The following is a 13,273-nucleotide window of genomic DNA, read 5'->3' on the forward strand; positions in this document are numbered from 1 at the left end:
ATAAGTGTTACCTATGTTGTAATTACTGCTGAAAGAATGGGTGTTTCTGCAGGAACTTAGTGAAGGTGTTTGTCGAGTGATGTGGTTAGTGAATTTTTGTTGTGCGTAGGCGAAAAAAACCTTGTACCAAGGACCATGATAATTCGGTGCATAAAAATTCTTTTGGCCGTGGTGCTGAGTTTGACATTTACAATATCCCTGTCCAAACTGGTGCTGTGCGTGTGGAGCGAGCTGTTCCCGGAGAGTTCCGTCGATTACGAGATCTTGTACGGCAGGAAAGTTGCCCGAGGGTCGTCTTTTTCGTCCGGCCTCGTAGACGACTGGCTGGAACAGAACCAATTAGGAAAGTACAGGCAGCTCTTCCGTGACAGAGGTAAGTTTTCGTGATTAGATACCATTTGTCAGTCCGAAAAACAACTGCGGTGCATCCCGCAAAACAGTGTCGCTAATGGGGGAGCAGGCGATTGGTGTCCTCAGAGTACAAGTGCCTGACACTCATTGTGGATCAATTCGATTAGCCACGGGTGAATTCGGTTCATGTTTTGGTTCTTTTATATAATTGCATACCGTTCAGGTTAGAATTTGGGTCACTGACATGGCGTTGGTGTTGAAACATTGCAATACTCCCCCGATTGCATTGAGCGGTTATCAGCGCATGCTCGTATTATAACAAGTGAGCGCTCCAGATTGTGTTTGTTTACATACATTTCATCCATCGACACTCGTTCGGAAAAGCACAGCGAACAACCGACTGACATACCAAGGTTTATTCCTGCATTATTCCACTCTAAGAATGGTTTCATGGAGGAGCACGATGAACTACGATAATAAATCATTGGCAATTTTCCATTATTGACACATGAATAACAGATGACTCATTTTGATGGAAAAGAAAAACAACCGATAGTGAACATGCTCACTTCGATGGATTGAAACTGGCAGAGCCTCCTTTGATATCAATCGATTCGCGTGACTATAAAACTTGCAAGTGCACCGCCAGGATCCTTTTATCCCGCACATCAGTTCTGTTTGTCGTTCACATTGGACAAAAATCTCGTATAAAATTCTTTTATAAAAAATTACTTTCGCTCGTTCAGGGTAATCATAGGAGAATAAATTATTTTTTTTAAGCGGAAATTTTTTACCCACAATACACTGTGCCACTGACGTGGCACAGTTAACGTGTTTGCTCGTTAAAACCGGCAGCCGAATCGGCGCTCTGACGAGCTCATAATGACAACTCAAAACAACCGCGAAAACAATTTCCTTTTTACTATCTAACTTGATCGGCACTCGTCAGCAATCGTGCAGCATGCATTACCCACGTTCAGGCCGGTTCAGTTAGCCGGCAATTCGGCAACACGAGTTAGTTGGAAAAATAAAACGCACACACACCGGAATTCGTTCACGACGTGCCAAAAATTTCAGTACCCCGTCCGGCGATGCGCCAGCCCCAGTCTGGTTATGAAGAAGGCATGAATCACCCCGGATGAGACGCTGGCTGGCCTCGCGCGTTTCTTTCGTTTCGTTTGTTTGTTTTTGCAATGTTGCTCCGTCTAATGTAAAACAGGTGTCCGTTGCCGAGAAGAATCGTGGCAAAAGGTAAATAACGGACTCTCAGAAGCGTGAATACACCCGGCCCGACCGCTGCTGGCTTCTGGTTGGGGGCCGGTGAAAATTTATTCATCCGGTGGTTGCGTGGAAAAACTGTCCAAATGCGATTCGAAGCGGTTTGATGCAAGCTTAATTTATGCATGGATTTTGATCCGATTGCCAAGGGCCGGTGCGCAGTAATAGGTATATTACTGGTTTAGTTAGTGAAATTTATGCTTGCGTCAAGGATGTCATCAGAGATTTAGAGCAAACTGACAGTCAGACAGACAGACAGACAGACAGACAGACAGACAGACAGACAGACAGACAGACAGACAGACAGACAGACAGACAGACAGACAGACAGACAGACAGACAGACAGACAGACAGACAGACAGACAGACAGACAGACAGACAGACAGACAGACAGACAGACAGACAGACAGACAGACAGACAGACAGACAGACAGACAGACAGACAGACAGACAGACAGACAGACAGACAGACAGACAGACAGACAGACAGACAGACAGACAGACAGACAGACAGACAGACAGACAGACAGACAGACAGACAGACAGACAGACAGACAGACAGACAGACAGACAGACAGACAGACAGACAGACAGACAGACAGACAGACAGACAGACAGACAGACAGACAGACAGACAGACAGACAGACAGACAGACAGACAGACAGACAGACAGACAGACAGACAGACAGACAGACAGACAGACAGACAGACAGACAGACAGACAGACAGACAGACAGACAGACAGACAGACAGACAGACAGACAGACAGACAGACAGACAGACAGACAGACAGACAGACAGACAGACAGACAGACAGACAGACAGACAGACAGACAGACAGACAGACAGACAGACAGACAGACAGACAGACAGACAGACAGACAGACAGACAGACAGACAGACAGACAGACAGACAGACAGACAGACAGACAGACAGACAGACAGACAGACAGACAGACAGACAGACAGACAGACAGACAGACAGACAGACAGACAGACAGACAGACAGACAGACAGACAGACAGACAGACAGACAGACAGACAGACAGACAGACAGACAGACAGACAGACAGACAGACAGACAGACAGACAGACAGACAGACAGACAGACAGACAGACAGACAGACAGACAGACAGACAGACAGACAGACAGACAGACAGACAGACAGACAGACAGACAGACAGACAGACAGACAGACAGACAGACAGACAGACAGACAGACAGACAGACAGACAGACAGACAGACAGACAGACAGACAGACAGACAGACAGACAGACAGACAGACAGACAGACAGACAGACAGACAGACAGACAGACAGACAGACAGACAGACAGACAGACAGACAGACAGACAGACAGACAGACAGACAGACAGACAGACAGACAGACAGACAGACAGACAGACAGACAGACAGACAGACAGACAGACAGACAGACAGACAGACAGACAGACAGACAGACAGACAGACAGACAGACAGACAGACAGACAGACAGACAGACAGACAGACAGACAGACAGACAGACAGACAGACAGACAGACAGACAGACAGACAGACAGACAGACAGACAGACAGACAGACAGACAGACAGACAGACAGACAGACAGACAGACAGACAGACAGACAGACAGACAGACAGACAGACAGACAGACAGACAGACAGACAGACAGACAGACAGACAGACAGACAGACAGACAGACAGACAGACAGACAGACAGACAGACAGACAGACAGACAGACAGACAGACAGACAGACAGACAGACAGACAGACAGACAGACAGACAGACAGATGGACCATGAAAAATAGTAGGGACCGATATTTGTCGTTTGCTCTGGTATATAACAAGAGATAAGCCGGCGAACAGCATTATTCAAACGCTAGCTGCGTTACTGTCAACATCTCTTCGGCATGCCTGGACGCGGCAAAGGGGGGCACATCAAGGGCAGCTAAAATCATGCTCGAGTCGTGTAGGTCTGCAGTTCCCGGTCGGTCGTATTCACGGGCTGTGTAACCGTTTCGGTCCCTGGGTATGATTACTTTCCTCGGCAGTGCGGGTAAGACCGGTAACACTTAGAAATTGGAGTTCCGCCGACTGAATGTAATTACTCGCGAGTTCGTTTAACCTCTAATTCTCAGAAGAATTTCAAGTTCATTTTTAGTTTTTTTAGTCTGCAGTCAACAGGCCAGTCCCGACTGATACTTTCGCGTAAAATTGTCCATTTTAGCCAACTACTTTTTACCATTTAGCCGGTTGCTCTGACCTCCCGACTCAAGGCATCGAACCAGGTTTCCGTTCAACGCTTTCACCTTTCTCGTGGGATAGGATGTTGTAAATGCCAGATTGGCTCTATTCAGCGGATACGAAGTGCTTCACCATGTCCAACTTCTTCGCAACGGGATGAAACTGGCAGTACGAACAAAGTATGGAGCGTAGTTGTTTGACTGTTTTCGCTATGGCTGCTGCATGCAAAGCAACTGATATCGTGGCATGAAAAATCGCTAAAATCAGTCCAGTTTTTTAATGCATATGTTATTGCTAATGCTTTACTGAATTGTATACCATTTTTGGTGCCCCTGAGAACTAGCACCCTTGGCGGGGGCCAGTCTGGCCAACCCCACGCTACGGCGCTGGTGATGATGAGATAGATGAGCAGGCCAAGATTGCTTGTGGAATACCGGACGTAGCAACGAACTCGCTGGATATTGATTCTCAGATTTTAACAGCTAGATGGCGATCAGCCAAGTGGGTCTTCAGCCAAACCAATAGGGTGCCGTCAAGTTGAGTTTGGCATTCGCCGCCGCCGCCGCCGCCGATAATCTGACCGGCGCACACCTCTAATACGAAGATAGTTTCCAAATTAGTTTTCAAACAAAAATGTTAGAGCCAAAAAACTAATTTTTTAGGATCCACCCTGACACAATCTAGAAAAATTGTTATATAGCGATACACAGAAGAGATACAATTTTCGTTCCTTCAGCAAAGTTTCTGCAAAATAAATTATATACAGCTTTGTGGTAGGAAATATTGCTCTATATTACAAGAATAAAAAGTTAAAATTTTTATAACGAGCAAAAGTTAACCACCATAGTGACTAATTATACCAAAAGATAGGTCTCTTTTTATAAATGAAATCTTCTGAATGCATTAAATCTGTAGAGCAAATAGTTTTCGAGATATTGATTTTTGTCTTGATTTTTTGCTTTTTCGACCAAGATGCCCGTCTGTTTGGGCGGCGACTACTAAATCACAGTGGAGGTGACGCAAATAAACCTAAGTCACTGTGACTTAGCACAACAACTCCTTCGGCAGTCTGTACTAAAATCGAAAACTGATGGAGCCGTGTCGAATCCCATCCGGGGGTGGTAATTAGGTCGCAGACAAGGCCAACACGGTGGGAAGATACCCCTTACAGGAAATAGTTTACTACACTGAAGAAGGCTCCGTACTTGCTAAAATTAATTTTGTAGTCTAGAAGCCGGCTGCGAAATGTGTCGATAAAGAAGGGTAATGTCCTTAAGACGGTATAAGCCCAAGTCTTTGTTTTGTTCAGTAGACTGCATAACATGTCGCATAAATAATTGTTTTGTAAACCAGTTATGAAGTGAAAGTAGGAAGCAGTGTTTGAGCTCTATTTATTTATGATTTGACTAAGTAATTAAAATGCATCTGTTTCAATATTACCATTTCTGCTGCAATTTAAGACAACTGCAAAGTACTGGTTCATGATTTCTCGCTCGAAAGATATACATTTCCGTTGTTATGTTTTTGTTTTCATTCATAAAAATACCTGCTCAAATTTTTAAATATCCATTGCACACTGTTAAAAAAACTATACCTAATATAAACCAACTGAAGCAAAGAATTCAGAAAAATAGAACCGTACCGCTGTAATCAAATCATCACATGAAACGCATCGAATTTAATAATTTAATCATTCGCCATTCGCGCGTCCGTAGATCTCAACAAGGAGAAAATAGAGAAAACATTTTTCTATTATCTCACTCTCTTTATCTGATTCACTCTTTTTCCACACAACTGGGTCACGTTCCGTTCCTAGAAGGCATTTACTATCATCGAAAGCATGCTTGGATCCGAGCGCACCGCTTGTCTGCCTGTCATCCCGTTCCGTTGTGATGTCCGCCGTCTCACCACGTTCTCGGAAAATCTTGTGAAAATATACAGAGAATCTCCCACTCTCTCTCTCTGTTTATATTCTCTCTATTCAATGTATTCTCCAGTAATTACAAACTACTTCCTTCTCCATCCAAACAATTTCACATACAAACACACACACAGCGGCACGGCGACGGCTGCAGCACATAGAAAAGTGGAAAACTCGGCACGCTCTTGGTTAGTCGTCGCCTGTCACTCGTCGGTTACAGATTCTCCGGAAGAAAAATCGAAGGAAAACACGCTGTAACTAGAGACTGCCACTTTGGTTGTCTCTCCTGCTACTGCTGCTGCTGCTGCTGCTGCGTAGCCTGGCTGGGAAGAAAAGAGGGCGCAGATTGTTTTCGCCATGATTAGCGCTGCTGCCTTTCTACCGTGAATAGGTTCAAGCACTGCACGGTGTTTCCACCAAGCGAACCGAACCGCAATCGTCGCAATAACAACCAGAGCTACCAGTGCTTGCTGCGTTTCATTGAGAAGTTTTTCTTCTTCTGACACAATCCATTGACCGTCGAGTATTTTAGAAGACGCGTGCGAAAGCGAATATTTCACGCACACAACAATAGCACAGCAGTGGCGAGCGAAGAAGCAGTGTATTGTGATTAGAGACATTTTCCACCACAGCCGAAGCTGGGCGGAAGCTGGGAAAACTGGTGCAGCTGCGGTGCGGAAGAGCAACGAGAGTCCTTTGTCCTGCCTTTTGCTGGGATGCTGCTGTTTTGCAGGAAAATCAGTGTGAAAATCTCAAAATGAAACGATTGTGATTGATTTTGTGGGCTATTGCCTGATGGAATTTTGAGTGATGAAATGAAGAACTAGTGATTCGCGCTGATGCAATTGTGATTCGTGTCCGTGATTGATGCCGTCCTCTCAAAAGAAATAAAACCCAAACGCACAAGCCACGAAATGTGGAAATAGTTTTAGCAGTTCCTGTTTAGGTTGCGAATTTTAACACCCTAAATGCTGAAGTATTACATCGTAAAACTGAAAACTATTGTCGGTACGGTCGCTGCGTTCCGAAGTAAGTGTCGAAAAGTCTGGTTCCATGTGCCACAGGGTTAGAGTGAGAAGTTTTTTCTTTCGCCTGGCCAACATGTATGGAAGACGAAGAATGCTAAAATGTGTTCGCGATTGACATAGATCAAGATTTTTTTTTTTGCGTTTGTTGGTGAAATGCTGCTAATGAGGTTTTGTTTTCGACCCATCCTCAGTCGAGAGTCGAGATGGAAAACTAGCTTTGTGAAACGGTACGGGGCACGTCAGTGTTGCAGGGTGTCTATGCAGGGAAGGAGACGGGTAATGATTGATTGGATGGAAACTGAATTGGACCAGCCAGACGAGTCTGAACGTTTCAAGATGAATAGTGGAACGATGGAATTTGCTTTCATGAGAAATACTTAGTGGGGTGAGGGATTTTGTATGAGTTTGTTCGATTGGTAGTGTAGACGCATCTGAAAATCCTTGTTATTCTACGTTATGTAAAATATTATAATAATTCATAGTTGTAGGCTGAATAGTTTTCCAATAAAGCAGACTTATGCATAAAGACTCTTTTGTAATGAGCATTTTTTTATTGCTGGTTGGAAATTTTGAACAGCATGTTAACAAATGATGTGTTTTTTTCTTTTTAGGGGTTCATTACGAACCAAAAATAACCATGCGTCTCCTTTTTTGTTGGACACAATGGAGGCGTATTACTTAACAGGAAAGCTTCTAATCTGCTACTTAGCGAAAAGCTATTTTTTGTCAGAATAAAGTTTCAATTGACTCCAAGGAAAATGCTCGAGATTATTTTACTTTACGCACGTGTTTTATGGTACTGCGTTTAAAACCTTTTTTACTAGTTGAAACTCAAAAGTCATTGTTTATTCCTGTTATTTAATAGAAAGTAATTTCGTCCGTTAAAAGTTAAATCTTTTTATACTTTACCACTCAACCTGCCAAACCGTAAACGCCCATACCTCATTGGTATTACAAATGATATTCACAATATAATAAAATGTATTATTGTTTATTCTAGTAATGTAGTGCCGTTTTCCCTTACGCAAAATGAAATAATTTTAATTGAAGGGAAAAATCTATCTATCTGACAATTCAGCACTTTGACGATTTAGTTAATAATCGTTAAAAACTTAACGGAAGAAGGTCTTCCAAGCAATAATTTTGGTTTGATTACACACTTATAGTGATTTTCATGACCAAAATTGGTCTTTAAAACCGTTATAGAAAAACTTTCCTCATTGCTTAAACTCTAACACTCACCCTCATGATTTAGAAAAGAACACTTCAAATGACTGATTCGCTTTTAGCTGTGAATACGGAATTGATATAGGCTCCCAGAGTCTCATGGTTGCGTCAGAGAGCAGCTCATTTCAAATCAGAACCTAGAAATCAGAAATCAGAAATCAGAAATCAGAAATCAGAAATCAGAAATCAGAAATCAGAAATCAGAAATCAGAAATCAGAAATCAGAAATCAGAAATCAGAAATCAGAAATCAGAAATCAGAAAACAGAAATCTGAAATCTGAAATCTGAAATCTGAAATCTGAAATCTGAAACCTGAAATCTGAAATCAGAAATCAGAAATCTGAAATCAGAAATTGAAAAAAAATAAATTTCAAAAAGTCAATCGGTCAAAAAGGTAAAAATCAAACAAAACCAAATAGTCAAGATATCATAAAAATAAAAAATCAGACAAATAAAAGAATCAAATCTAAAAATCAGAAAAGTGTGAAAATCGAAAAAGTTACAAAATTAGAGAAATCCCAAATTTAGAGAAGTCAAAAATTCAACAGGTCAAGAAGCCTAATAGCCAAAAAGTTGAAAATTAAAAAGTCAAAAAACCAAAAACCAACATTAAAGAAATCAGCAATATAAAAAATCAGATAAATAAAAAAATCAGAAAAGCCAAAAAATCAGAAAAGTAAAGAAAAAATTAAAAAAGTAAATAGTCGAAAGCCAAAAAACAAAACGTAAAAAACTTAAGGCTGGAATTCAAAAAGTTCGGAAGTTAACAAGCACAAAAGTCTGCGAGTCTTAAAGTCCAAAAGTCTCAAAGTCAGTCTAAAAGGGATTACCTACAAATGGCCGAATCACAAATGGCCGAATCACGCTGCCCCCCCGCCGTGGCCGGCGCTTCCGACGGCGGGTCACAGGTGCACACTCGCGACCTGCGACCGTCTCGCCCTGAATCATCTAGGAAATTTTTGCTACTGACACGATCAATATAGCTCGCACCCTATAATAAACGTAAATCATTCGCGCTTAGGGAAAGAAACAACTATCAATCATCAATACTATATCTACCAAAATAAAAAATAAGACGCAGACTATGTCTTGTTCTTCTGAAACTAAGGTACAGAATTTTACGAAAAACTGTTTTTATTCACCTCATCACAGAGCTGTGAGCGGAACAGAAGGCAATAGAGGGTTAAAGGTTTTTAAGGGGGATTTTTCAAATTCGGGGAGAGTAATACAGGAATAAATTTATTCAAAATGTGTTAGGTCTCACAAAATGAGCAATAAAAATTTCGTGATTCGGCCTTCTTGGCCTCTTGGAATTCGGCCATTTGGATTTCGGCCATTCGTGATTCGGCCATTTGTGTTTCGGCCATTCGGTACCAGCCCGTCTAAAAGTCAGTCAATAGACCTTTTAGACAATCTAAATATCTAAAAGTTAGTCTAAAAGTTAGCCTAGAAGTTAGTCTAAAAGTCAGTCTAAAAGTTAGTCTAAAAGTCAGCCTAGAAGTTAGTCTAAAAGTTAGTCTAAAAGTTAGTCTAAACGTCAGTCAAAAATGAGTCTAAGAGTCATTCTAAAAGTTAGTCTACAAGTCAGTCTAAAAGTCAGTCTGAGACCTAGTTTAAAAGTCAATCTAAAAGTTAATCTAAAAATTAGTCTAAAAGTCAGTCTAAAAGTCAAAAAGGCAATCTAAAAGTCAGTTTAAAAGTCTATCTAAAAGTTAATTTAAAAGTCAGTCAAAAAGTTAGTCTAAAAGTCAGTCTAAAAGTTAGTCTAAAAGTCAGTCTGATACCTAGTCTAAAAGTCAATCTAAAAATTAATCTAAAAGTCAGTCTAAAAGTTAGTCTAAAAGTGTAAAAGTCAAAAAGTCAAAAAGTCAAAAAATCAAAAAATTAAAAAGTCGAAAAGTCTAAAAATCTAAATTCTAAAAGTCTAAAAGTCTAAAAGTCTAAAAATCTAAAAGTCAAAAAGTCCAAAAGTCTAAAAGTCTAACAGTCTAAAAGTCTAAAAGTCTAAAAATCTAAAAGTCTAAAAGTCAGTCTAAAATTTGAAAAATTGAAAAACCGTAAAGCCGAAAAGTCAATCGAAAAGTCAAAAAGTCAAAAAGTCAATCGAAAAGTCAACAAGTCCAAAGCTCGCCAAATCGAAAAACCAAAAACTCAAAAAATCCAAAAGCCAAGAAGTCAAAAGATGAAAAATCAAAATCGATAAAGTCAAAAAATCAAAATATCACAAAAAATCAAAAATCTGACAAGTAAAATATCGAAAACATGCAACAAATTCAGAAAGGTCGAAAAACTAAAAAAGTCAAACAATCTGATAAAAGTAAATATCAGAGAAGTTAAAAAATCAGAAATTAGTAAAGACAATAAATCAGAAAAGTCAAGAAATCCGAATGGTCCAAACACCATAAAACACCGAAAAACAGACTTAACACTCCTTGTTCGGTTCATGGAGCGCATTAACCGTCATTTCAAGTTTAGTTTTGGGTGGGAATGTCTCCGTATTCGTTAAAGCGGTAGGTACTTTTTAACACTGCAAAACACTTGCTTAAGGACAAGGTCGTCAGAGTCCATATATGGCAGTCAGTATGGCACCGAATATCACCCTTCCCTTAGCCTTCTTCAGTGTATCAAAATGCTCCCATGGACTCGGGAAACCATCGCAAAAAAAATAAAATTAGTTCAACTAACCTGCTAGCCGTAATCAGATCTTGCAACTCGAAGCACTAAACATTGCATTCTATAGGTTCTATTACTTTTTGGGGCATAACTTACACTAAATACTGAGATTTCTGCCCAATTAAAATTCATCACTATATTTTGCCTTTTTAGCCGTCGATTTTTCTTTAATTTTTTTCGGCCGTTCCATTCATCACATCACTCGCGAAACTTAACTTGAAACACAGAAAACTTTAATTTACCACCCGAACAGTTATCTGGTAAGATATTATAATGATTTTGCCCAAACTGTTCACTTGAATAGATACGAAAAACTTTACTTCGTTTCGATTGCAATTCCGAATCCGCGACCGTCGTTGTTTATACGTTACCAAGGAGACGGGAGTGATGCCATATTTACGTTGAGCGTGAAATTGGCCAATAATTTTCACTATTAAATTAATGGTCGTAAAGTGTCGAAAATATACTTATAAAATTCTCTGATAATAAAATTCACCGTAAACAACATTTTATGTGATAGAATTACTGTCGAATCTAGTTCAACAGCAAAAATAGATACGCGATTCTACGTTTCATAATTGTTCATAACAGATTATTACATACTACTAGCAACTTAGCATAAACTTAGCATAACCAAAACGATAAGAAAAACAAGTACTGAAATCAGTAAAAAAGCAGCTGGCCTCTGACGACCTTCACCTTAACCAAGGGCTACGGGAATATCGATCATTGGTGATGCTAATACGATTTTGTCAGGCCCATGTTGAATTTCGGGCTGACAAAACGGGGAAACTGACAAAATCGGGAATTTTTTTTCGAAATTTTTTTCAAAATTCAAGACTTAAAACCTTGCAATATCGAAGAATTCTACTAAAAATTAAATTTTACCCCTCAAATGGCCAACCGAAAGCTCAATCAACCGGGCACAGCACCCTGGTCCAGAACCTTTTACGGTGCGGATTAGCTTTGAGCGGGAAAACTTGGTTTATGGAACCTTTGGAAGACTTTCTTAAAATTAAAAGTTCTATCGTCCAGTGGAACTCAAGTTTTGATTAATCCCCCTAAAAGTGCAATAAAAAATTTATTTTTCTTCACTTTTAATATAACACATTGATGTGTTCTGCAAAGTTTTACAGCATGTTATTACAAGAAATTTTGCTGAAGACAGTAACCTTCTATCTTTTCACCGAAGATAGAAAGATCCTATTTCTCATTAATGAAAAATCGTTAACATCTGTTTTAAAATTGTTGCTGTTTTTGTATTTGTTGTATGACTTTTTGTAGTTTTACAAAGTTGTACAAATAGTAAAAATACACAACATTGCTTAATATAGTTTACCTCTATCTTTGCTTGTTTAGGATCTATAGAACTTTTACTGTAAAAATAGCCTAATTTTGACCCTGAATTACTCGCATGAAGGGATCATTTTATTCAAAAACTCTCCCCAGAGAATCAGAATAGTTTCAAGCAGGCTGAAAAGTTTTATAAATCATTTTTAATAGTACAAAAGTAATACAAAATTTATAGGCTGACAAAATCGGGATAAAAAGCTGATAAAATCGGGGGTAGACAAAATCGGAACATTACTGTAGTACACTGAACATTTTTATAAGATTTTCGTTACTGAGTTAAACCAATTTGTCTGTGGTTAAATTGCCGAAAATCAGCGAAGTCAAAAATCAGAAAAGTGAAAAAACTGACAAAATCAGAAAAGTTGCAAAATCAAAAAAGTCAATAAAGTTCAAACGGAAAGAAGGGATGTTCAAAATTGTATTTTAAAGAAAAAATCAAAATAGTATGAATGAAATTGTCAAAATTGGAAGCAAACATTTTTTTAAATGAATGGAAGAAAAAGAAAAAGGTCAAAATACAAGGAAGAAAAATGGAAGGAACAAAACGGTCAAATTGAAGGACAGAAAAAAGTCAAAATGAAAAAAGAAAAATGGGAAGTCAATAAAGTAGAAAGAAATTCAATACAGAGGGCAAAAAATTAAGAGGGAAGGAATAAAAAAATCAATATGGAAGGAAGAAAAAGGTCAAAATGAAAGGTAGAAAAAGGTCAAAATGGAAGGAAGTAAAAGGTCAAAATAACAGAAAGAAACGGGTCCAAACGGAAAAAGAAAAGGGTCTAACTGGAAGGAAGAAAAAGTTTGAAATGGAACGAAGAAAAAGGTCAAAATGGAAGGAAGAAAAAGATTAAATTAGAAGGATGGAAAAGGTCAAAATGAAAGGAAGAAAAGGTCAAATTGGAAGGAAGAAAATGTTCAAAATGAAAGGCAGAAAAATGTCAAAATAAGAGGAAGAAAAAGGTCAAAATGGAAGGAAAAAAGTGTTAAAATGGAATGAAGAAAAAATTCAGAAACGAAGGAAGAAAAAGGTCAAAATCCAAACGGAAGAAGAAAAGGGTCAAACTGGAAGAAAGAAATAGTTAAAAATGGAAGCAAGAAAAAGGTCCAAATGGAAGGAAGGAAAAGGTCAAATTGGAAGGAAGAAAATGTTCAAAATGAAAGGCAGAAAAAAGGTCAAAATGGGAGGAAGAAAAAG

Source organism: Sabethes cyaneus, chromosome 3 (genome assembly GCF_943734655.1).
Source record: "Sabethes cyaneus chromosome 3, idSabCyanKW18_F2, whole genome shotgun sequence".
Taxonomy (NCBI): domain Eukaryota; kingdom Metazoa; phylum Arthropoda; class Insecta; order Diptera; family Culicidae; genus Sabethes; species Sabethes cyaneus.